We start from the raw sequence: 22,424 nt of genomic DNA on the forward strand, positions 1-22,424 counted from the left end.
GATAAGACTCCCCCTCATAGACCTAGTATTTTGAATGTCAAGGATGATTTCTGTTTCTAAAGCTTATATGTTGCTGTTTCATCAGTCCATCTGCTGGCAGTGTTCCCACGTTGTACATCTTCTTGCAGGGAAATCCATTTTAAACCTATTGACCCTACAGAGATTAAGTATATTAAAAATATCTAGTACATACTAGGGAAATTGAAATTACTGTTTCCTTCTTGAGTGATGTTTTAACTTTTTAAAAATATCTACTTCAGCCCTGGCCGGGTGGCTCAGCTGGTTGGAGCATCGTCCTGTGCACCAAAGGGCTGTGGATTTGATCCCCAGTCCGGGGACGTGCAGGAGGCAACAGATCAATGTTTCTCTCACATTGATATTTCTCTCTCTCAAATCAAAAAAAATATATATATATATGTGTATGTATTTTATCAATGAGTTACAAAACAGTGGGAAAAGTCTGCAGTTGGTTGTGGTGGTTTTTGTTATTAAATAGCTCTTCAATCATATCAGAACAGTGATACACAGTCAAAAACAGGAACGCCACTTGACACATCAGGACACATTTTGAAAGAAACATAAAGTTGGCTTTAGGTATTTGAATCTGTGTTTTCTAAACCTGAATAATGGCTGTGTCTCCTCATACGTACACACCCTAATCATCTTTTTACCAAACCAGATGAAATAGGTTAGCTTTTTCTTCTTTTACATATTTTTCTGGGAGGAGAGAGACTTTATTGATATTTGTTGTTTATACTGTTAAATTCGTTTTAATCTTTCTAATAACCATTGATTCCTTTTAAAAAGACAATATAAAAATTAATAACCTGAAAACAGCTTCTAATTTTAAATAACCTTTAATAAACTCTTCTGAAGTTTCTGTGCATCTGTGAAATGGAAGTTATGTGCTATTTCAGTATGAACACCTGTGTAAATCTTTAAATTGTGCATGCCCAATAAGTGCCATACATGCCGTTATCTTCAATTCTGTCTTTAGCAAGAAGACTTTGTGTTCTTTGTAAAAGTATTATTTTTAATTTTTAGAAACACTTTTTTCTCAAGTCTATGCACATTTTATCTTCTGTCCATAGAAGATATGTAACATACAGCTATGTGACATGAAAAATAGAGACATTTATGAAGAAGATACAAGAAACATTGTACACAGGATGCTGACACCTCAGTCTCCTTCAAAGTAGGCACTTTGGGACCTCACACAGTTCTCCCAGTCACCATCAGCTGCCCCATCGTGTTTTCCTGAACGTCACCCGTGGTCTGAAATCTCCCTTTCAAAGATGATTTTAGTTTTGGGAAAAGTAAGAAGTCGCAAGGTGTTAATTCTGGGCTGTAGGGGGGCTGAGTCCCCTGGGTGATTTGATGTTTCACCAAAAAAACGCATGAGATGTGACGTGTGAGGAGGCACATTGTCATGATGAAGTTGCCGATCACCAGTTGCCCATGGCTGCAGCGTTCTGAATCCTCCAAGTAGTTTCTGCAGAGGAATGTTCAAACTCATTGCAAATTTTGATGCAGATTCATTGCTCTACTCACTCAGTCATTTTGAATGTCACAGCCACACAGTACACATGCCCACTCAACAGATGCCCACTGCCCCCACTGACTGGTGCAGTGAGGTTGTTGTTGTTGACACATGCACACCCCAGTCCATTTTCTTTGGCTTCCAGGTTACATTGATGTTGTGTAAACCATTCTCCTTATATTAACAATGGCTGGACTTTTTCTGGACAGACTTCATATTCTTTTTTGAATTTTTACATCTTTTTGTCAAATCTAATTCTTTAAGATACATGATTTCCCAACATCGTCAGAGAGCTGGGATCTTTCACCAGATCCATATTCTGACAGTAGAAGAGATGGGCTTTCCTTTCATTTTATCAAGATGTTCCCAACATGAATGTGGGGAATCGTCTCTGTCTAAAATAGTAATTCCACGTTTTAAGTATACAGAATTGCCTTGTCTCTTCCAAAGAAAAATGGAAGTCATCTTCCTGATCCTTTCCATATGCACCTTTACATTTTCTCTTTACTTGCTGTAAGCGGTAAGAGGAGCCCATGATACAGACAAAAATCTAAGATCAGTCAATGATAGTAGAAAGACTTTTTTAGAGATGATACATAACCCCTTCAAAAGAAATAAAATTAAAAACTTGTGGTATTCTCACAACATTTTTACATATATATATTTTCTGCTGAGGAAAATGAAATTTCACTTTCAGCAGGGCTATGGCGTCATAAGATTGCTGCTTAGCTCCTGCACTCAACTTTGTCCTTAGGATCTTTCTGACACACTTTACTCGTCTGAAAAAAAATAGAGATTCACTGTAGCACAAGGGAGGTTTCTAAAGTCAATGCAGTGTTGTAAAGATGTGTCCTGGGAAGGATTCAGAAAGAGCCAAAGGCTATTTAACTATATGCTTTTCATCTCTCCTCCTTTCTACTTAACTCTCTCCTTCCCTTCTGATGCTCACCACCGTACCCTTTCTCTTCCTCCCTTCATCTCTCTCCCCTTACACAATGTTGCCTCTCTAAAGATGATACATTTTTCAATCATCCCCAAACTACCATCCATGATTGGTAGAAAGCCCTGTAAATTAAAATGGTTTAAATTGCTAGGGAGATAATCCTATTTTATGCAGTAATGCCTTTTCATGTTATTCAGTATTTCAATTAATCTTTTTATTTATTTGATTGTTTCAGTTACTGTGCTACAGTTTGTGACTATTTGAATATAATTTGTCTGGTAATGAGTTAATATTTAAAGTTCTTATTTAATGTACTTAAAAATGTTCATATTATTGAAATTACTTAATGAAATTGACTTATCCTGGTACATAAAAGCTACATTTATATGACAGTGGAAGGAGCATTGAATATTTAGAATGTCTGGTCTTTGACTCAGCTCAAGTTTTTTTCTGTGCCTTTCATCTTTGACATTAGGAGGTTAATTGGCAAAATTTATATATAGGTCTATAGATTAGCTGGTATTATTTATCAATAGTAATTTATTGACTTTGATGATTCTATAATAGTCACATAAAATGCTCACGTTTGGAAAATACTTATGTCCTTTTTCTGACCCAGATCCAGTGCTGGATCCTGCACTGCATTTAGTTATCATGTTTCCTTGGTCTCTTTAATCTGGAACAGTCCCTCAGTTTTCCTGTGTCTTTTATGATCAGACACTTTTGAAAAGTCAGTGTTTTGTAGAATGTCCTTCAATGTAGGGTTGCCTGATATTTCCTCATAATCAGTGCTGTGTTGGCAGGAATACTTATAAATGCTGCTGTATCTTTTTTCATATATCAAGATTTCAGTTTACTGGTGATATTACTAACTATGATCACTGGGTTGAGATGTTGACCCACTTCACACACTTTAAAGTTACTATTTTGCCTTTGTAATCTAATTAGTAAGTATCCTGCGGTGAAGTACAAGAGAATGTAAATGATTTGTTCTTTTATAATTTGTTCTATTGATTCTTACCTCCAATAATTTTTGTGATATTTGCCAAAAGTGATTTTTCTTTTTCCATCATTTTTCTGTATTTATTTATTAGAATTCTTTGTGAGGAAGAGCTGCCCCTGGCTCACATTCCTTTATTTCTTTCAGCATAAATTAGCAGCAAAATGTTTATCTTCTTATATATCCCCTTCTTTGTAACATGAAATGTAGCACACTGTAGGAACTCTTTGCACTTTAGGTTTTTTTTTTCTTAAATATGTCTTGGAAATCATTCCATAAAAGCTCATACATCTCTTCTTCATTTTTTTATAGCCACATTATACTCCATTGTATGAGTGTATCACGGTTTATTCAGTCAGTCTCTTATATGGGCATTTAAGTTACTTCCAGTATTTTGCAGTTGAAAAAAATCTTTCAATGAATAATCTTGTATACCCATATTTTTATGTCAGAGGTATTTCTCCAGGGTAAATTTCTACAAGTGGATTGTTGAGTCACAGGATAGGTGCATATGTAGTTTTTTTAGATATTGGCAAATTCCTCTTCAAAAAAGTTGTAACTGTTTTCATTTCCAACAGCAATGCATATGAATACCTGTTTCTAATGGGGTTATTTCAGTGTTTGGTTATCAACAGTTTGTAAGTCATTGGCATCAAATAAAATTCATTAGAAGGGTAAATTTCCAGCCTTATTCCAAAAGCATAATTTCTGTAAGAATTAAACTGAATTAAGACTGTAACAACAATGTAAAATTAAAAATAACCTTTAGTTAGTAAAATTTGAATGTTCTCTTCACTGCTGACTCATAACATCTTTTCCTTCATAAAATAGAAAGTTGTTCATTACATGGGCTATTAGGTTGACTCTTAAATGACAAATTTGAATGACAATCCTAAAATTTATAACTTTTGGAATAGTATGAAGAAATCCTCTGCAGATCATGAATGGGGCAAAACTGAAAAATACTCAGCCCTAACATTTTTGTAGTTTAAAAACGCACGTAATGTTTTCTCTGTCCTCTAAGCACTAGCAGTAGGTGACAACATGCACAGTGTATGTTTGTATTCTTCACTTTTCCTTCCTTGATTATTGCTTTCCCTGTAGTTTGTTTGCACAGCAACTGGGTGGACTGCAGTTTAGTTCTGACAGTGACTCCCTGGGGTTAGCACCAGACTCCACAGGTTTAAGGACTCAATTCTCCATAACACTTCCCCTACTTCAGACTCCAGATGAACTTTGGGGGCGCCCAAGCCACCTATGCTTCTAACCAACTTAGCTACAAGTTCATGGATTCCCACAGTCCTTTCAGGCTTGATAATTCACCTAAATGATTCATAAAACTCAAGAAAGCACTATACTCAAAAACTACGGTTTTATTGTGAAGGCTACAGCTCAGGAACAAAGAGAGTATAGGGACATATCTGGAAGGATTCTGGATGCAAAGTTTCCGTGCCTTGTCCCCTGAGGGCGTGGCATGTTGCCCTCCTGGCACATCAGCGTATTCACATAATAGGAAGTCCCAGTAAGCTTTGGTGTCCAGAGATTTTATTGCAGTTTTATTGCATAGATGTGGCCGATTAAGTCATTGGCCATATGATTAAACTCAATCCTCAGCCCTTTCATCTTTGGAGGTTGGGCTAATAACCCCATAGTCAATCCTGAATCTATCCAGGAGACCACAGTGAGTCACTTTATTAGCATTAGAAAGACACTCTTGTCACTCAGGAAATACCAAGGGTTTTTGTTGTTGTTGTCGTTTTGAGTATAGTTGTTATACAATATTATATTAGTTTCATGTGCACAACATAGTGATTCAAAGCTCTGTGCCAGTAACCCAGGATGAAAAATAGATATATTCTTTATTATATCACGCTAAGAGTATAATGAGTAGGTCGTTATTTATACATAAAGCTTGCTAATTAGAGTGCAGTCATGTAATCTAGTCAATAAAAATGAGAGAGTGCAAATACCCAAAATTTAGAATGGAAACTGAGAAATTGTAAGAAAGTTTATTTCAAGACCACAACTTGATTTCTAGGGATGCATTTTATTGCAAGGTTATTTATTATTTGTAGTCCTGTCCAGTGGGCAGAACTAGGAAATATGCGTGTGATGCATGAACACACATACACACATATATGTATATGTATAGACCTTTGTACACACAGACATCTGCATGTACGTTTAATTTTTTAACCTTACACATGAATTTATGTGGTTACATCCAATTCAACTTTAGGGGTCCAGAGTTTTAACCTAACCTCTCCTATAAAATATTTTTCTTCCCTTTCTCTTGCATTAAGATGCTGGTTTGTTAGGACACAGGGTATGATAGAATTAAAAGTCCACATACTTGTTCATTTAGTTTATGCCATAAAACATATACAACAGTCTCACAAATAATATTCTTACTACTACTACTCCCATTATGATTACTGAAAAGTTTTAAGTGTTTTTACTTATATCTATATTTTCTCCCATTTAAAAAAAGATTTATTGCATTTTTAGAGTATATAGTCATTGTGTATGTTATTTTCTCCCTGTATGCTCCCATTTATCCTTAGTTCTATAAGAAACTATATATTTAATTACTGCCAACAATTCTATGTTGATGTTTCTTTTGTTGTTTTGATTTCCTGAAACTTAGAGTGATTTCCTCGGGACAGCCTCATGGAAACAATATTCCTTGAGTTCGTTTTCTCATGTTGTTAGCCGTTTGTAGCCTTTATACTTGAAACTAAGTTTGGCTGGATATAAAATCCTTACCTTGTATTTGCTTTCCTTGCTGTTTGAAACATGTTGCTTCATTTTCTGTGCTGTCAAAAATCTGATGATAATCTAATTTTCTTTCTTCCCTAAGTCACTTGTTCATTGTGCCTTTTTGCACAAACATATGTTTTCTTTAAAATGATTTGGTTCAGGAAAGTTTTTTAAAAATATAGTTGTATTTAGTCTGTTTTCTTGCTTTGGTTTTCTCTTTTCAGGCACTCATTTTATCCACATGCTGAATCTTTGCCTGGCTTCAGTATTGGTTTCTTCTACTCAAAAACTTTTATGTCTTCATCTATTTTTGTTTTTACATTTTTTACCTTCTATTTCTCTTAAGACAAAAATTGTTATGTTTAATTCTCTGTTCCTTCTATATTAATCTTCATTTTTGAGATACTTAAAAATATTTTTTAATACTTTCCAAAGTTCTCTTACTTTTTTTTCTGATTTTTTTGCTCATCCTAACATGTTTTGCTTCATGTCTTGTGTCATTTTATTAATGCCTTTTAGCTTGGTTCAAAATACATTTCAGGTTGCATCTGTTTTGTGATCAATCTTTCTGACATTCAGTCATTGTATGTAGAGATTTTGTTCTCTTCAGTCACCTCTGTTGCACCTATGTACCCCCACCTGTAAGTCTTGGGCAGGGGGGACTTCAACCTGAATCTATAAACTCTCTAAATCTAACTACCATGGGAAATAAAGGCAAAGGAGCATGTTAAATAACATCACAAATGTGCATTCAGCAAAATCTAGACAAACACATTCCATAGGACAAATAACTCAGTTTTTTAAACCAAAATTTTAAAATAGAGAGTTCATAGGTTAAGAGAGACCCAGAGGATATATTATCTAATGACAAAGTATAGACTTTATTTGGGTCCCAATACCAGTTTGATGCAAATGTTTGGTGTAAGGGGTAAAAAAGAAACAAACTGTTTGAAAAAACAAACTTATAAGGTAGTAGAGAAGGTGTAAACAGTGATTGGATTATTTGTTGCTATTAGGAAAATGCTGTTACATTTTTTAGGTGGATAGTGGTTTTCTGGTTTTTTTAATTTTTATCTTTTAGACATTAAAAAATCACTATGTGTGTGTGTGTGTGTGTGTATAGTGTATATACACATATATTTTAACTCAGAGAACACCTCACTGACAAAGTGGAGTTTGCGCAGAGCAGAGAAGATCTGGAGGACATGTGGCTGAGGGAGGAGCACTCCAGGCAGATGGACAGAAGGTGCACTTCAGTGTAACTAGCGTGGCTAGTAAAGGAGATTAGTAGGAGATGAGTTCTTTGGGATGCTAGATTATTCAGACTCTTGGAGGCCGTTTTAAGGACTTTGTCTTTGACCTTTAATTGAAAGGAGGGATTTGGGTATGATTTTAAACAAGGGAGTAGAAATATAATTTACCTTTTAAAGTGATTACACTGACTGCTACATTTATTCATTAAACAAATATATTTCCTGTGACAATTTTTGTTAGATACTATACTAAGTTCTGGGAATACAAAACAAAAAAATACCTGCCTTGGTGAAATTGATGCTTTAATAAGAAAGAATACACTATAGAGGAGGCAAATGCAGAACTAGAGACTCATCGTTAGGTGATGGTAATAATCTAAGCAAAAGATGGTAGTGGTTTAGACCAAGAAAATAGTGGCAGAAGTAGTGAGAAGTGTTTGTTTTAATTCTGGATATATTTTAAAGATAGAACCAACAAAATTTGCTGGTACGTTGAACGTGAGACTGAAAGAAAGGCAAGTCAAGGGTAACCACATCTTCTTGTTAAAATAGCATATGAGATTATTGTTGGTGACTAGGATTTTCACGTTACTTCCAGTTGTCACCTTGTCAGAGTTAGGAGAGCATCATGGAGTAGGCATCTGAGGTTCACTCATCTACATTGTTCTGATTTCAACTGTGAATAATAGATTTCCAGATTTGTATGATTTCTATTTAGCCTCTTCAGAGTTAATGATACGGAGGCATATTGATGCTTCGTCTGTATGTCGTCGGAGGTATGTTATGGGTATTAGAGTCACGGGACCTCTGATCTATTAGCCAGTTACGCTGTGTGGCCATGGCAAGTCCATTTAATTTCTCTAGCCCTTAATTTTCACATCTGAAAAATGGCAATAGGCATACTCTGTTTTTGTCAGTATTATGTAAAATCTGTGAATATGATTTCAGAAACACAAAGTCTATATAAAAAAATACAAGACAGTGTTGTAATTACTCCAATTTTTATTTACTTTTCTATCATAATACAAAGTAAGTAAAACAGAATCTACATGATCTTGAGCACAGACATAAGCATAAAAGAATAAATATTCTTCACAATTTTGGTAATACCCAAATTGTGTGTTTTGGTAATCAGTATAAAAACAGAATTGCTGGGTGATAGATTTTTAAAAGAATAGAACTGAAGGTTTATTTTATCTTTTTCCTTTTAGCTTAAGGTACTGGCTTGGAGATTTAAAGTCCTTTAATTTGACAGTTTATTTACAGTGCATATATTCTGCGTCAGGCACTGTGCTCTGCACTGGGTATTCTGAAATCACTAAGAATGTCAACTCTGCTATTACACAGCCCATTACTTATCACAGCCTCTTTCCTCTCAGCGTTTTCCAAAATAGGAGTCTCTAACGTGTTTTCACACGTGGATTTCAGTCCAGAGTAGGTGTCCCAGCTAATGTGAATCATTTTAAGGGCTTCAATTTTGTTATAATCCTGTACTGATTTAACAAGTCCAGAGACTCTGGTTCCCAACAAAAGCATTTGTCAGCGCCCCCCTTCCTGTCTGGTTTCAGTACAGGGTGCAGAGAAGGAAGACTAAGGGCCTGGGACTTGAGCTCCCTGTTGTCAAATTTTGCTGCTTAAGAAACATAAGAGTTAAATCTATCAGCTTTTTCTATATTCAAGAGCTGATTGGCTCCTTTTATTTTTAATTCCTTATCCTTGTAAGGGTATTCTAATGTTCATTCAGAAATCTGACAGCTTATAGGACTTGTGTTATTTTCAAGACCAAATATATGTGGCATTCCCATTACTGTTGATTTATTGTTGAACTGCTATTCCTTTTGAGCAATAATGAATAATTTATTTGAGAAGTAATGTATGTTTTCAGTAATTGACCTGAATAAAACTATTAAACATGAAGACATTTGTTAATTGAGTAGATATTAATAGAAATTTACTCAAATTAAAATATAATTTTTAATTTGATAAATAGAATTCTTTTATTATAGCATCAAACTAACTTTGGTTGATAATTTATAGAAAATTAATTTCTTACAACATGATGAAATACACATTTTCTCTCTCTCAGCATGGTATTAATTCATAAATGACCTCTTCAGTTCCTCTTCCGAGAAGGATATTCTGAATTCAGAATTTTGTTTACTCCATTATAATTAAACTTCACATTTATTATGGTGAAGTCAGACTTTGTATTTACTGTTATATGAAACTCAGAATATACTGCAAGGAATACTACAAAATAAAATAGCAGAACTTTTTCTTACAGTTGAGGACATTTAGACAACCACAAAATGGATGAAAAATGTAGAAATCTACCAAGCAGTATTTTCAAAACTAAAGGTACTTTGTGCTGTTTTTCAAATAACAAATGGAAGTGAAAAAATTGTGAAACTAGATTGCTTTTAAAAATGTGATTTTAAAAAAAATTTTATTGTTCATGTCATTACAGTTGTCCCAGTTTTTCCCCCTTTGTTCCCCTCTACCCAGTCCCCCCCCCATCCGACTCCCTCAGGCAGTCCCCACCCCATTGTTCATGTCCATGGGTCATGCATATATGTTTATATAATGTGTTAATTACTGTGTGGCAAGTGCTTGGGAAGAGGTTGGCCTTTTCTAGAAATATATTTTTATTTCTTTTTAAAGTATATTTTATTGATCATGCTATTACAGTTGTCCCATTTTTTTCCTCTCCTTTATCCCCCTCCGCCCTGCACTCCCTCCAGCATTTCTCCCACTCTTAGTTCATGTCCATGCGTTATACATGTAAGTTCTTTGGCTTCTCTGTTTCCTATGCTGTTCTTAATGTCCCCCTGTCTATTTTGTGCCTACCAGTTATGCTTCTTATACCCTGTACCTTTTTCCTCCATTCTTCCACCACCCCTTCCCCACTGGAATACCCACTGTGGTACCCAGAATTATCCAATCAGATGCAACCTTCCTATGCTACATGACCAATAAGATGCAGCTCTATGTATGACCTAGGTATGTATTGTTAAAGACAGGACATTCACATCAGATGGCTATTGTGTTGGCTGTTGTCATTTTTTTATTTGACAATCTAAAGAAAAAGAGATTAGTGCCCCTCACTAAACAGTCAGTTATTACATGTTTTTTAAAAATTGCTGACACTACTACAGATGTCCCATTTTCCCATGCTTTGCCTCCGCCCACCCTGTACCACCCTCCCCCCCTCCCCTGGCCTTTACCACATTGTTGTCTGTATCCATAGGCTGTGCGTATATGTTCTTTGGCTAATTTCTTCCAGTCCCCGCAGCCCCCACCCCTCTGGGATCTGTCAGTCTGTTCCATATATCCATGCCTCTGGTTTTATTTTGTCAGTTTATTTTGTTCATTAGACTCTGCATAGGAGTGAGATCACATGGTATTTGTCATCCTCTGACTGGCTCATTTTGCTTAGCATAACATTCTCCAGGTCAATCCATGCTGTTGCAAAGGGTAAGAGTTTCCTCTTGTTTACAGCCACTTAGTGTTCCATTGTGCAAATGTGCCACATCTTTTTTATCCACTCCTTTACTTATGGACACTTGGACTCTTTCCAGATCTTGGCTATGACGCATGTTTTCAAAATTCTTGCAGCACACCATTTGAAAATTGCTGTTCTAATTATTATATTTTCTAATGATCATTTAATAAAATGTTAAAAATAATTTATCTTGGAGGTTTATAAGATCTTTAAAAATGTGGGACATAAAATAGGTAATTTGACAAATTCTGAGTTGTAGATTATATATTTCAAAGTGCCTTTAAGTGATTTTTAAAAATTTTCCAGTTATAATAATACTGTATTTTGCCATGTATAATGCACATTTTTTAATCCAAATTTCTGAGGGAAAAATAGGATGTGCATTATACATGGGTATAATGATTACATACCATGGGTAAAATAATGTGCAGTGTGCACAGAAATGTGGGCACATATATACAGGGCAAAATATAGTCATGCATGCTCATCGTAGAGAATGAAAAACATGTAAAGAAAAAATTAAAATCAGCACTCATTATATCATCCAACATTAACTACTCCAAAAATACTTTGTTTTCTTGTAATGTTTTTTCTATACTTGTTTTTAAACTTTTATTTTGAAATGATTTCCAACTTATAGAAGAGTGGTAACAACAATACAATTGAGTCTCTCCCCTACGCTTTGAGATCTCTCTCTCTGTCTCTGTCTCTCTCTCCTCCTCCTTCCACAAATATGCCTAACCACAGTACTTACCAAATTTTTCTAGTTCTCTCAAGAATGTTCTTTTTAGCAATTTTGTTTTCCTACTTCAAGATCCAGTCCAGGATCATACATTGCCTTTACTTGTACGGCCCTGGTTTCCTTTAATGTGCAATAGTTACTTGATCTTTCTCTCTCATGACAGTGGCATTTTTAAAGAGTATAGCTGACTGTTCATTATACGCAAAGTTTTAACAAATTGAAATTATTTCCATTAATATAACTTTATATCCTTTTTCCCACTTACTATTATATTTTCAGCATTTTCCAGTGTCATTAATTGGTCTTTCAATTATCATTTTGGGTGGCTATGTAAGATCATTTATTTTCATTAGCCTTCTGTTGTTGAACATTTTTACTCTTTCTCACTTTTCCAATATTACAATTGCATTTGGGAAAAACATCTTTGTAAATAAATCTTCATTTTAATTTTAATTTCTGAATCCATATATCCAGTATTTGTTAAGTGCTTACAACATGGAGCAACATACAAAAATCCTACTGAAGACAATAATTAAATGTTAATCTCTATGATTCTGAATGAAATTAGAATGGAAATTGGGAAAAGGGGAAAATTACCAGATAGTGAAGTGAAAAGTTAGCAAGTACAAATACATTCATTTCCATTTGAATTTTGGACAGGACATGTAGTATTTGCATGGACATACACTAAAAAATTATTCATCGCATATCTGAAATTCAGGTTTAAGTGGGCATCTTGTATTTTTTCTGGCAGTCCTACAAGAGGATTCATTGTTGAGGACAACTTCATGATAGCGATGATGAAAGGGAGTAAAGATGTTTTGCACAGAGGGAATGGCTTAAGAATGCCAGTGAAGCAAGAATGAGGATAGTTTGTGTGAAGTATGTTCTGTGAGGATAAAGACTTTGTGTCCTATTTGCTGCCATATCCCCAACCCCTTAAATAGTGCCTGTGTACTGTAAGCACTCAATAATTATTTTCTGAATAAATAAATGAATTTACACTATGAATAAAACCAGGCCTTTTGAAATAACGTTACCTGTTATAACTAAGTCAATAAATATCAAATTTCCGTGAGCCTGGAAAACCTGGCAGGTTTGGACATTCTGCTTTCCTTTATTCATTTATTTCTTAATAATTCATTATGTGTCTACTATGTATCAAATGTTGAGAATACTTTGGTGAAAAAGAACAGATATGGTCTCTACCCTCATGGATTTTACAATCTAGAGGGAGTGACAGGCATTATTTAATTAAGGCACTCATTAATTTGTTATTACAAATAGGTAAATATTGTGAGGGGAAAGGACTTTGTTCTGAAATCATATAAAATGAGGGTGTCATCTTAAAAAGCAAACTACATGGAGGATGGGGTTATTTTGTGTCCTAAGGGGTAGATCCAGTTTCTTCTACGAAGTCTGCATTCACACACCGGTTTCCCCCGAGTTTGTAGAACACTCATTGGGCTATCACACTTGCTGCTTCACTGCACTGGGGTTTTTTTCATGTGGGTGATTAAGTTTATATAATAGATTATATATTCTTTCAGAGAGCAGAGATTAGGGTAGGTAAAAAGGTGTTTAAATTTACTTTTCTCCCCTGTAGTTTCATTGATACAATAGGCATAAATAATTTTATTTGTTGACTCATTGAAATAATAATGGAGTTTTGATAGCTGTAGATATTCCATGTACATTTAAGAGACTATTTCTGAATTCTTTGAGCATTTTGAAGAAGTTTGTGATGTGTAGTTGTCATTCTAAGTTTATAGACCTTGAGTGGGGATTTTAGGCCAAGGATAAATGTCCAGTGATTTGCAGTCAGGGAGCTTTGATAACCATTGTGACATGTTAACCTCAGTCAAAAGGTTGCTTTTGAATCTGCCTTCAGTCTATGGCCATACCAGCCTGAAAGCACCTGATCTCATCTGAATCTGCCTTCAATATACATATATTGAAAATTTGACTACTTCTTACCACCTCACTGCCTTCCTTCTGGTTCACGATGCCATTACCACTTACCTGAATTACTGCAATAGCCTCATAATTGCTCTTCACCCTGGTCTTGCCTCCTTGTAGCAACAATGGGAAGGTACGGCAGGGCAGGTGGGGGTGGGGTTGTGGTTAATCTTTATTGTATTTTTTCTATTACCATTTAGTCCCCTTATAGCCTCCTTCCCCCAGCAAACACCACACTGTTGTCCATGTCCATGAGTCATTTTTCCTTTTCACTCAATCCCTCTAACCCCTAACCGTCTCTCTCCCCCCTGCTAGCTGTCATCTCGCTCTCCATCTGTGAGTCTGTCACCCTTTTCCTTGTTAGTTCAGTTTCTTCATGAGATTCCATATATGAATGAAATCATATGGTATTTGTCTTTCTCTGACTGGCTTATTTCACTTAGCATAATTTTCTCCAGGTCCATTCGTACTGTTGCAAAGGGTAAATCTTTGTTCTTTTTTGTAGCCAAGTAGTACTCTATTGTATAAATGTCCCATACTTGTTTTATCCACTTATCTACTGACGGACACTTGGGCTACTTCCGTGTCTTGGCAGTGGTAAATAACACTGCAGGAAACATAGGGGTGCTTATGTTCTTTCAAATTAGTGTTTTGGATTCCTTCAGATATATTCCCAGAAGGGAGATCACTGGGTCAAAAGGCAGATCCATTTTTAATTTTTTGAGGTATCTCCATACTGCTTTCCAAAGTGGCTGCACCAATCTGCATTCCCACCAACAGTGCAAAAGTGTTCCCCTTTATCCACATCTTCTCCAGCACTTGTTGTGTATTGTTTTATTGATGCTAGTCATTCTGACAGGTGTGAGATGACATCTCATGGTGTTTTTAATTTGCATTTCTTTGATGATTAGTGACGTTGAGCATCTTTTCATAAATCTATTGGCCTTCTGTATGTCCTCTTTGGATAAATGTCTATTCAGGTCCTTTGCCCAATTTTTAATTGGGTGTTTGGTCTTTCAGTATAGAGTTTTGTTAAGTTTTTAAAAATTTTTGGATATTAACCCCTTAACAGTTATATTGGCAAATATGTTCTCCCTTTCTGTGGGTTGTTTTTTTATTTTGTTGATGATTTCTTTTTAGTTTGCTAAAATCTTTTGCTGTGCAAAATCTTTTTAGTTTGATATAGTCCCGTTTGTTTATTTTTTCTTTTGTTTCCCTTGCCTGGGGAGATATACCTGATAAAATATCGCTGTGAACAGTGTCCAAGATTTTGTTGCTTATGTTTTCTTCTACAGTTTTTATGGCTTCAGATCTAACATTTAAATCTTTGATCTTCTTTGCATTTATTCTTCTGTGTGGTGTGACAAGGTGGTCTAGTTCCATTTTTCTGCACTTATCTGTCCAATTTTTCCCAACACCATTTATTGAATGAACTGTCTTTAGCACATTGTATGTGCTTGCTTTCTCTGTCGAGTATTAATTGACTATAAAGGTATGGGCTTATTTCTGGGCTCGCTATTCTATTCCATTGACCTATGTGTCTGTTTTTATGCCAATACCATACTGTTTTGATTACTGCGGCCTTACAGTATAGTTTCATATTAGGTAGCGTGATTCCTTATTGGAGATTTTTAAATAGTGGTGGTAATGTTACTTGTCTTTATTAGATTGGAATAGGGACATAATAAATGTGGGTTGACTTGGTGTAAAAGGCAATAGAGAGTCAGGATAGTTTAGCAATTGGTGCTTAAAGACTTTTTATTTTCATAGTAGCTAAGTAATATAAGTCCAGCAATATGAGTATTTTAAACTTACATCATTTTGCCTATTAATATACATTTGAATCTTACTATATAATATGCCATATTCATATGCTGTACTCTAATGAATTGAACTACTTTTTAGGTAAACTTTCTAATATCTCACAACAATCTTACATAACAAGAGCAGTTAAGACTCTGGGATTGACTTAAGGATAAGTTAATAGACAAAGGATGAAGTTCAGAAATCGACCCATATATAGTCACCTAACGTACAACAAAGGTGCCACTGGCAAATAGAAAGAAGGGAGTGGTGCTGGGGTCCGTTGGATCCTCATATGGAAAAAAAATTAACCTTCACCCCTACCTTACACCATACACAAAATGTCAGTTTTATGGATGTACATAAATATAACATGTGCAACAATAAAGCTTCCAAAAGAATTCATAAGAAAATATCATCATGGTTTTGATTAGGCAAAGATTTCATATCAAGGACACAAAATGCTAACAATAAAGAAAAAGTAAATTGAACTTGGTAAAATCAAGAAATATTTTTCACCAAATGACATCATCAGGCAAATGAAAAGACAAGCAAACAAAATATGACCAGAGATGGTGAAATTAAGAACAAACTGACAGTAAGCACTGTTTTCTTAGTAGGTAACTATAGGGAGGGGATAATGGGGGGGAAATGGGGAGGGATTTTCAGGAACGTGTATAAAGGACACATGGATAAAACCAAAGGGGGGTAGGATCAAGGTGGGGAATGAGGATGGCTGGAGTTGGGGGTGGGTCGTGGTGGGGAAAAGTGGAGACAACTGTACTTGAACAACAGTAAAAGAAAAAAAAATTTTTTTAAAGACAAGATAGAAAGTAGGCTTAAAAATTATGAGAAGTTCAGCAGGGAAGATTAGTAGAAGGAAATATGGTTATGCATAATTTTTTCTATACTATAACAAATATAAATTATGTATAACCATTTTTAAAAGAAAAATAAATCCTACTCTGTTTTTAGAAAAAGTGAGAAAACGGAGTTTAACTTAATGCTATTTTATACATGTTCATATATGACATACAGATTGTGAAAAAATTATCTGAACAAATTGACTAAACGTCACCTATGAAAAAGGGTGACTCTTTTGCCTTATTGCATATGCTTTTATATTGAATAATGGTGGTTAAGACAAAGGTGATTTCCCTTTGTAGCCTCTTGTACTCTGTCCTCTTACTCTTTCTTGTAGTATAATGGGGACTGTGTTGTTCAGACCATAGAAGGGTAACGGTACATCAGTGTACTCTCTCTTTTTCTTTTCTTTTGTCCTTTTACTTTTGTCTTTGATTATTAAATATTTAATATATTTCAAAGAATAAATATTACTCGTATATGTCACAGAGTGGCTGCCTCTGCTTCCTTCCTTATTTGAGTATTTAAAGCTCTTGCCAGTCCCCTGCAGAGCTAATACCTGTTCTGACTTTTTTATTTCCATTTCCATGTATGTATGTGTGTATGTACATATATGTGTATATGTGTGTGCATATATATTTCTTGCATATGCACATATATACATCTACCTTTATACAATATACTGTTTGCCTCTCCTTTAGCTTTATAGGTATGCTATAACATGGTATGTAGTCATCCTGAGTTTTGCCCTTTCATTTAATATTGCTGTATGTATCTGAAGCTTATTATTTACATTATTATACATAATATTCTATTGTTGAATTTTTTTTGTCTCTTTTTCTTTGCCCTCTTCCTCATCCTTTGATCCCCACCTGTAGCAGAAGTTAAATCAGGAAAATCATCAGTAGCTTCACATTTATAGCACACTTAGCAGAGTTGAAATTATGCCTTGGAAATACAGACACCATTGAAATCCTTTCTATTTCTACAAGTATAGAAACTGTACAGGGGTAGGAAAAAGTAGGTTAAATTACCAGCCATCATTACCTGAAAGATAAGTCATAAGTAAGGGTACAAAATAATAAGAAGACAACTAATACAAATAAATAATACAATAATTAATAAATAATATAAGAATAAAGTGTTTTGCATACTCACACCTGTAAACCTACTTTTGCCGACCCCTGTATGATTTGCATTCTTACAGTGAGGTAAGAATCATATAGTTACAGCGACAGCTGCAGCGTAGAAAGTTTTAGGACCTGGAATGAAACCTATTTTGGAAACACTCTTGGTATCTGAAGATCAGCATGCTCCACATGGTGCCACTAAACCAATGAGTTTGAAGAAAATATTCCAATTGCTGAAACAGCACAAGTATGAATTAGTCTTTTGTACACAAATTTATTCTCCAGCTTAATTTCTGTATGAACAGTTGTATGTATAAAGTATATTGAGTGTAAATATAACCTGCTTTATTTAACATGTAATTTTTTCTACAAGTTCAAATAAAGTGATACTATGTGTCCTAAGTTAGTTATTATAATAAAGTAGTTTTCCAGGTCAAAGTTAATAGCAAGTTACAAGATACGATAAAACTGGGTCAAGACAGAGGCATAGGTAAGCACAGCTCACTTCCTCGCACAACAACAGCAAAAATTACAACTAAATTACAGAACAACTATCACCAAGAACCATGGGAAGAAAGAGTTGTGTGGAAGTCCAACAACCAAGGAATTAAAGAAGTCACATTCATTCAGACGGGTGGGAAAGGCAGAGGTGCAGAGACATGGAACAGGCTGGTCCCACACCCACACATGGTACATAAAAATCTGCAAGGATATCTCAGGAGTGAGAGATCTCAGCCCCACATCAGACCACACACCCCAGGGCTCAGGTGCCAGGAAGATAAGTTCCCATAACTTCTGGCTGTAAAGACCAATGGGGGTTGTGGCGGCAGAAGAAATTTCAGGATTCTCAAGTATCTCCATTTAAAAGGCCCACAATGGACTTAGGGCTTACTCAGACTCACTCTCTCTGGGCTTCACTATGAGGGCAGCAGCTTGAACAGCACCAGTGGCACACAGAGAGACTGATGTGTCTGGCATTAGGGTGATTGCCAGGGGAAAGCTTCCAGACAAAACTTCAGAGGTCAGACAGCAGCCCTTGTTCCTTTTTCGAGCCCTCTCCCACACAGAGCCACAGAGATGTGGCACCATATTTGAGATTCAATCAGCCTGGATCACAGGGGTTGCCCCACCCTGGCTATTACCTAAGGCTCTGCCCCATCCAACTTACAGTGCTCTACTAAGACAAGGAGTCAAAGTAGCTCCACCTAATACATAGAAACAAACACAGGGAGGCTGACAAAAGGAGGAAACAAAGAAATATGGCCCAAATGAAAGAACAGAACAAAACTCCAGAAAAAGAACTAAACAAAATGGAGATAGGCAGTCTATCAGATGCAGAGTTCAAAACACTGGTTATAAGGATGCCCAAGGAACTCAGTGAGTACTTCAATAGCATAAAAAAGAGCCAGGCAGAAATGAAGTTTACACTAAGTGAAATAAAGAAAAATGTACAGGGGTTCATCAGTGCAGTGGATGAAGCTGAGAATCAAGTAAATGATTTGGAACATAAGGAAGAAAAAAAACTTTCAATCAGAACAGCAAGAAGACAAAAAAATCTAAAAAAATGAGGATAGGGCGAGGAACCTCGAAGACAACCTTAAACGTATCAACACTTGAATCATAGGGGTGCCAGAAGGAGAAGAGGAAGACCAGGAAATTGAAAACTTATTTCATAAAATAATGAAAGAAAATTTCCCTAATTTGGTGAAGAAAATAGACATACAAGTCCAGGAAGCACAGAGAGTCCCAAACAAGTTGGATCTAGAGAGGACCACAACAAGATACATCATAATTAAAATGCCAAAGGTTTAAGAGATAATCAGAAAAATAGAGAGTTACCTACAAAGGAGTTCCCATAAGACTCTCCTGATTTCTCAAACGAAACTTTGCAGGCATGAAGGGACTGGTAAGAAGTATTCAAAGTGATGAAAAGCAAGGACCACAACCTAGATTACTCTATCCAGCAAAGCTGTCATTTAGAATGGAAGGGCAGATAATTGCTTCGCAGACAAGGTAAAGGTAAAGGAGTTCATCAGCACCAAGCCATTATTATATGAAATGTTAAAGGGACTTATTTAAGAAAAAGAAGATCAAAACTATGAACATTAAAATGGCAATAAATTCACAACTATCAACAATTAAATATAAAAAACAAACTAAGCAAATAAGTAGAACAGAAACAGAATATATGAAAATCATTTGGATGGTTACCAGTTGGGAAGGGGAAGGGCAAGAAGGGGGGAAAAGGAGTAGTGATTAAGAAGTACAAATTGGGAGGTACAGAACAGGCAGGGCGATGTAAAGAACAGTATAGGAAATGGAAAAGGCAAAGAAGTTATATGCATGACCCATGGATGGGAGCTAAGGGGGGAGCGGGGATTGCTGGAGGGAATGAGGGGTGCTGGGTAGAGAGGAGCAAAAGGGAAAAATTGGAACAACTATCATAACATAATATATTTTAAAAAGATATGTTAAAACTTAGAACATTGTTATTCACTTTAAATAATAACTATAATTCTGATTTTAGTGGGCCATTTTGATATGAATATATTTATATATATTATAGTGAAGCAGTGTTTTGTATCCCACAGAATATGGTTCATTATAAAGGAACCCCAAAGTATTTATTATATAAAAACATAATTTGGGGTACATGCAGATGTAGCTTATTTTATATGTAAACATAATGTTATAGTCATTGTGGTAAGCTGTTTTATTAATGTGACCACAGACTTAAGATAATATGAAATTTGGTGTAGGTTTTAACTTTTAAAAATTATTTTAGAGGCTTTCCTTTTATAATTTTAACTCATTCAACTCAACTTTTTTTTGTTACTTAAATTAACCCATTTATTATAGGCTAGCAATGTTCCAAATTGTGGAGCTTCTTCTCCTCTTCAGTTCCTTCAGGCTTCTGATGGCAGACGTAACCGTGATGACAGAGTTGGTGCTGTAGGTCCAGGCACCACAGAGCTGGATCCCCACAGCGTGCCTCTTCGTCTTGGTTTTGTCACAGAAGGAGCACATGTACTTGGTGTGCTGGCTGATCTCGATTTTCTTCACTGTTTTCCACCGTAATGAGCACTGTATTTACCGATGATTCTGACCTTCTTGGTGCATTTAGCCATTTCACCACAAAGTAGGTCGGAACCCAAGAGTTAAACTCAATTTTTTTTAAATCATTTATGTCAGATCCCACTAGCTGTTTCATAAGTTAGAATCATGGATCAAAAGGGGTTGGGTGAGGAAAGAATTGTCAATTTGTTAGGATTTCTCTTCTTTTTTTTAAGTATCTTTTATTGATTATGCTATTACAGTCATCCCAATTTTTCCTCCTTTATCCCCCTCCACCTGGTACCATACTTCCCTCCAGCAATCACTGCCCTTAGTTCATGTCCATGGGTCGTACATATAAGTTCTTTGGCTTCTCCATTTCCTATACTATTCTTAACCTCCCCCTGTCTACTTTGAACCTGCCATTTATGCTTCTTATTTCCTGTACATTTTCCCCCATCTTCCCCTTCCCCATTCCAGCTGATAACCCTCCAAATGATCTCCATTTCTGTGATTCTGTTTCACTTCTAGTTGTTTCCTTTGTTAGATTGTTTTTGTTGATAGTTGTGTGTTGTCATTTTAATGTTCATAGTTCTGGTCTTCCTTTTCTTAAATAAATCAGAAAGCACCTAGAAAATTGAAATAACTCTGGTGTCAAATCAGAGATTACTCCTCCTATAATCAACCTAAAAATATAATAGACTTAAATCCCAACAGAACATAAATAGAGCATTTTACCCATTTACCAAAGCAGAGACTCCAGTCATTCTTATGTCACATTGGAATTACACATGCTTTTTTAGAAGCCTGGATCCATAATAATAATAACTATAATAATAGTTATTATTATTATTATTCTCTATGACAGTGATTTTCAACCTTTTTCATCTCATTGCACATGTAAGCTAATTATTGAAATTCTGCAGCACACTAACAAATACAGGGTCTGGCAGAAGTAGTGCCTGCTGGAGTGTATGTGGTAGGGTAATAATATGGATGTGATAATTTATAGTTTTAATTTGAAAATTTCACCTAAAATGTCATATGGTGTGCTTGAGTGTGATATTGTTATGTTACAGAATTACATGCTGATGGTTTTGTAATCAAAGATTTTGTAATAAAAAGGGGGCATTATTTGTGCTGTACCCTGTATATTATATTTTTTGCCAATCTGACAAAATAATAAGTATAATTTTGACTCATTTACACCTGATGGCTGTTGTTGTGTTGGCTGTTGTCATCTTTTTATTTGAAAATCTAAGGGAAAAGAGGTCAGTGGCCCTGACTAAGTCGTCAGGTATTGCATGTTTTAACGATTCTCACAGTGCACCGGTTGGCCGCTGCACACGGTTGAAAATCGCTGCTCTGTGAAGCAACTGAAACCTGGGGATGAAAGACACTATTCGTTTGTTTTCTTGGGTAGGGGAGGCGTTATAAGGATTGAAGTCTTATTAACCTCATTAAAAAAATAAGTCATGCAACAAGGAAATTTAAGTTATCGCAGCTCCAGGGTGGCAATTACTTACATATTGACAACTTATACATGTTTTACATGCCTGTTTGCTCTCCTGTTCACTACTGAAATGTAGTTACCATAGCAATGAACAAATCACATGGTTCCTGTGCTAGTTCTAAAATAGAGAATAGCAATATGCCATATGAGCCACGCTTATTTTCTACATAAGGACTGCATATACAACTTGAGGCTATTCCATACCCTTCTCAGTGCAGATAGCTTATCATTGATTTAGAAAGCTTTCAAAGTAAGAAGCAATTGGCAGGAGTATATTTCAAGTCTCCAACTTCTCTTGCACTATATTGTATGTATTCTTTGCCACTGAGCTGAAAGAACAGCTTCACTAGCTTTGACCAGC

The 22,424-nt window shown here is 35.6% G+C and overlaps 1 protein-coding gene and 1 pseudogene across 2 annotated transcripts in view; one reads left to right on the top strand and one right to left on the bottom strand.

Moving 5' to 3' along the window:
* ADK (adenosine kinase) overlaps positions 1 to 22,424 on the top strand; it is a 581,524-nt gene that overhangs the window by 416,418 nt on the left and 142,682 nt on the right. The gene's annotated exons all lie outside the window — the stretch shown is intronic.
* LOC128780683 (large ribosomal subunit protein eL43-like) lies at positions 17,289 to 20,832 on the bottom strand (annotated as a pseudogene).

The sequence above is a fragment of the Desmodus rotundus genome, chromosome 4 (genome assembly GCF_022682495.2).
Source record: "Desmodus rotundus isolate HL8 chromosome 4, HLdesRot8A.1, whole genome shotgun sequence".
Lineage (NCBI taxonomy): Eukaryota > Metazoa > Chordata > Mammalia > Chiroptera > Phyllostomidae > Desmodus > Desmodus rotundus.